Source organism: Nestor notabilis, unplaced genomic scaffold (genome assembly GCF_000696875.1).
Source record: "Nestor notabilis isolate BGI_N333 unplaced genomic scaffold, ASM69687v1 scaffold22550, whole genome shotgun sequence".
In the NCBI taxonomy this organism is placed as follows: Eukaryota; Metazoa; Chordata; class Aves; order Psittaciformes; family Psittacidae; genus Nestor; species Nestor notabilis.
In genome coordinates this window covers 45,069-50,007 of record NW_009910140.1, presented here as the reverse complement: position 1 = coordinate 50,007, position 4,939 = coordinate 45,069, and positions in this window count along the sequence as shown.

The following is a 4,939-nucleotide window of genomic DNA, read 5'->3' as shown; positions in this document are numbered from 1 at the left end:
CAGCCTCAGCTTGCTCAAAACCCCGTAATCTACCCAGTCTGTCAGGCTACAGTTATCCATACATCCCTTATCATTCACTTCTGTGCAGGTACTTCCCAAAAACAACATTTCAGAAAAGCTGAGAAAGTGGGAAAACCATCTCCAGAGTTTATATTGTTCCATAGTTTTCTGAGAGCATATTTCAGTTTGGTGAGCCATGAAGATTTGTATGTACACAAACGTGTCTCACCACTATAGGAAAATCAAAGCCGTAACCATCTCCAGCTTTGCACATAATGTTTAACAACATCCTTGCCATGTGACATTTAATTTGTTGTGTCTTTACTCTGAAAAGATTTTGGACCTTTGCTCATCCTCTCATTCACATCAGTTGCAGCATCATGTTTGAAAACAGACATTACTCAATTAATGCCCCATGGAAGTGCTCAAGCCAGGTTGGACGGGGCTTTGAGCAACCTGGCCTAGTGGAAGGTGTCCCCGCCCATCACAGGGGGGTTGGAACTACATGATTTTTGAGGTCCCTTCCAACCCAAACTATTCCATGATTCTATGATTTTATGATTAATTCACTCATTGCAGATAATGCACTTTACCTTCCCAACAGTCTATACGGATGTGCCCATGAGTGCATACCACTTTTCTTCTGATCACCACAAGTTACCACCAGACAAAACTGTTTGGGAGCTCTGCAGATTAAAAAAAATATTTCAATCATAATTTCTTTGACTTTTGCAAGGATTAGGGGATTTCTATCCGAATCATACTATGCAACAATGAGGTAGTTGGATTTTTTTTGGCAAGTCATCCTACCACAGCTGGTCCTGCAACTCTGTCTAACTTCGATTTGTAATATAGGTTGACCCTAGCTTGAAGGCTTGCCCTCCAGGAAATGACCTGATCAATTCTCAGACAGGTAATGGGAAGTTGGAATTCGGGACAGATAAGTCAGATCTATCTCTTCTTGCTTTTGTCACTGTTATTAAGTTTGCTACCAGATTCTGCCACTTAATTGAGCTTGATTATTCACTGTGATTTTATAGAATAAGAATGGTATAGAGGTTTCAAAACGATATTATCTTTAGATTAACATAAATATACAAGTAGAAAATACTATGCTATTTCTGTTAGCACATATAATATATAAGCCTGGGTGTACACAAGTAACATGCACATATTTTGAGATATTATTTCTGGAATATCTCTGATAAAGTTAGGAATTGCTTGCTTTATTGCAAGTATTACTCATCTAGGCAATATATCACAGGAATACATGCAGCTATGATAAAAATGCCTTGAAAATAATGCTTTTGAAAGAAAAAGCTAATTTCTGTTCTTGCTTCTCTCCTTTTTACATGAATTCCACAAATGCATCTCCAAAGTATCAAGGTAATTGAAACTGTCAATACACCGGTGATCAGAGAGTACAATTTGTCTCCAAAAAAAGTTTGTATAATCAAAAATGAGTTTAAAGGAACAATTCTGCAACTGTATATAACCCAAAAATCCATGTAAAATGTCCACAAATGGAATACTGTACTTCAGTACTGTAATATTTTAGGAAAAATAAAAATAGAACTGCAGAAGACTGAAGTGGCTGAGTCCCCAAAGTAGCAGCAATATTGAGTTAGGAAGCATAAGCTGAACCTGTATTTTAAGCAGTGAGTGTGGATGCAGTGGAGAAAAGGAAAGGGACAGAATGAAGTAGAAAAGCTATGGTAACAGGATCCATCTTAGACCTCTTGTCCTCCACAGAGTTTTTCAGTCCCTTCCACATTCGTCATCTTTCAGGCTGGGAAAATGCTGCCATCAAGTAGTATCTTGTGCTGACTCACCAGCTACTTCGCCCACTTCAAGAGACTGTAAGGGATGGCTGCAGATCCTTCTCCCCCTTATGCAGCTACAGATCTTCATAAAGTTTGCTGGAACTTCCTATCTTTCAGACTTCATTCTCTCTAGCAAACTTGGTTAAAGCTGGCCAACAAGTTCAAAAGTTACTGGGAGGTGAAGGTGACATGCTGGTGTGTGGACAGGCAATGTAATTGCATACTTTTTTCCCCAATGAAAATCAGGCTAAACATAACCAGGGAACATACAGATAGTGAAGGAATACGTCGTGAATCAAGCTCAGCTGTAATAGAAATGTCAGTTATCTGTTGCCTGCACCTTCTTTAGAAGTTAGCTAACCAGTCTATTTTCCATCTGCTTATAAGTGCAAGATAAACTTTTGCCACTTTTTGGGAATGGGCAAGAAAACACCACATTTTTTTTTCAGCTGGATCAGTTTATCTGGACTGTGAAAGACTAAACACCAAGAGGAGACTGACAGCAAAGACAGAGAGAAAAAGCTGCTTACTTCCTGGTAGAATAATGAAAGTGAAGCAGTGGAGGTGTGCATTTCAAAATCACAACAAGCTGTGCTTTTTTCAGAATGGTATCACAGCATTTGACACATGTGTGTAACCACGTGGAAACCATGGCATGGGAGTAATGTTGTAGGAAGGAGATTGTAAGGTGTAGCAAGAAAAATACCTCAGCAAAACCAGGAAAATAAATTTGTATTACATAAAGAAGATATGACACAGTTGTGCTGTTCAGAAATTATTCCTTTTATAAAAAGAAACATTGGCAATAATGAAAATCCTTTCTTAGAAGAGTAGGTGCATGAGCAATAGTAGGTAGGTAGGTGGGAGGAACAGCGTGGGTTGTGAGACCAATATTAGACTTAAAGTACTCAGAGACGAAAAGTCACATAAGATGAAAAATCCTTTCAAAAACAGTGAAAGCAAAGGGGAACATGTTTTTAAGTTGTTTGCTCTGCCAAATATGAAAGTGAAGCCAACTAGACACTGCATATAGAAAACAGAATAGCAGAATGAAGTGTAGAAGATCCCTGACAATTACTACTGAAGAGACACCACTTTCACAAGGTTTAGGGTGTTAATAATGATCCCCCAAGGTCAGCTAGAAAGTCCACTAGTGTCAGTAAAAGGCTGCTTGCCGAATACAGTGGCTTTTGGCTCATTTCCACAAAGCTCTTATTCAGGTGCAAACTGAACTCAAGTCAATAGTAAACCAAGGAAATAATTTGTTATCACACATTACACAATTGCTTGATAACCTATATTCAGTGAGTTAGGGCCCTAATTTAGACTCTGGCTGACATGCCAGCAAAACTCTATCACAACTCTCACAGTAACCAGGGTAGCTCTGGGATGAACAAGCAACGTCATGGTCAAGGTCAATTCATGCTACTAAGGAAATATAAAGAAGTCTGCAAACAAGAGCAAGCTTAACAGAACTCTTCAATTCTCACAGCAAGTACTTGGCTAGTTGTCACCAAAAAAACCCCAAATTATGATGTTCAGCAGAAAGTAATAAAAGCAATGCATAATTATGTATTATACAATTTGTCTCTTAAAGTGGAAAGGTTTCCCAGGAAGAAATATTTCTTTAAAGTATCATCATGGATTAAAAGAAATAATACTACTTTAACCCAATTCTTGATGAAAAGTCATTAGAAAAGAAAAGTTATCTCATATTTTGTCCTCTTTTTTGTTTTACTACCGTTTATCATTTTCCCCTTCCTTCTCCTACCCTGTGATTTACATTCTTCTTCTGCATAGCTTCTAAACATACATGAATTTTACTGAGCACAGCTTAAAATCAAGCACATTCCTAAGAGCTTTCCCAAATAGAAGGAATAAAAAGAATATATATAAAATGAAGAATTTGTACAAGCACTTTGCTGAATAACAATGACTTCAAAACTAAACTCAAAAGCTTCTTCTGCCAACCCCCTCTGATCTAATATCCTCTGTGGGTGAACATTTTATTTTCAATAATTTGATATTCTTTTGAAAATCTTATTTTTACAGAGAACAGGAATGACCAAGAGCAAATAAACTCATCGTGACAGATTGTACTTCACATATATATTACGGAACTATGGAACATGTTTCTAAAGTCTCAAAAAGAATAAACTCTGTGCCAGATAGTGTGTCCATGCATAAAGCATGGCTTTATGAAGTTTGTGGTGGTACATAACATTCACGTTCATCTTGCAGAGGATGTAATAACTGATCTCAGAGGAGGAGTTTTGGTTCAGGAAAGGATGTGGTAAAAGTCTGCTGGATGATGAGAGGAATCACTGGATCCCTTGAGCAAGCAGCATCTAGTTTATGAAAATCCCTGCAGAAAATGAGACTGCTCTCTCCTTTGGACACTGATGGAAAGACAGAATAGAAACAATTTGTGGCTTCCCCTGAGACAAAGTCAAGCAGGCTGCTAAGGGGAGCTACAATAAGTCTGGGTTTTTTCCTGCTGGTCTATTCATCACTGATGTCAAGAACATAACGTTCTTAACAAGGATCAAACATTTTTCTCTAAAATCTATTTTTCAGATAAGGCCTCTGGGAAAAAATGGGGTAGAGGAGGACAAAGAAGGAGAGGAAATTAATGAGGGTAATGCATAAGAAGCCTTTTGTCCCTAATCACAGGTACTAGACGAGAGATACAGCTTTTCTTTTTGCTTTTTTTTTTTTTCCTTTTTTCATTTTGAAACTACAGCCTTAGGCAAGTTATACAAAAATTAGGTTATTTTTGGTTCAGTGAACTATGATTCAGTATTATAGTTCTGAATTTTGCAGAAGACAGACAGAAACAATTGTTTATTTAAATTCACACTATTTTCTTTTATGGATATTATTAGTTTTTTTTTGCTTTAGGGAACCTTTCCATTTTAGAATCATTTAAAATACAACACTAAAATCAAAAGTATCCATTTGTGTAACTTTCATGAGAATTTAGGTAGCTCTTTTAAAAGGCCCAAATGAAAGAAAACCACAAAGTGACATTAAAAAAAATAGATTAAAAAAAATCATAATTCCTCTTGACTTCCATAAATGATTTGCCCTGCCCCCTTCCCCCCCCACCCCCACCC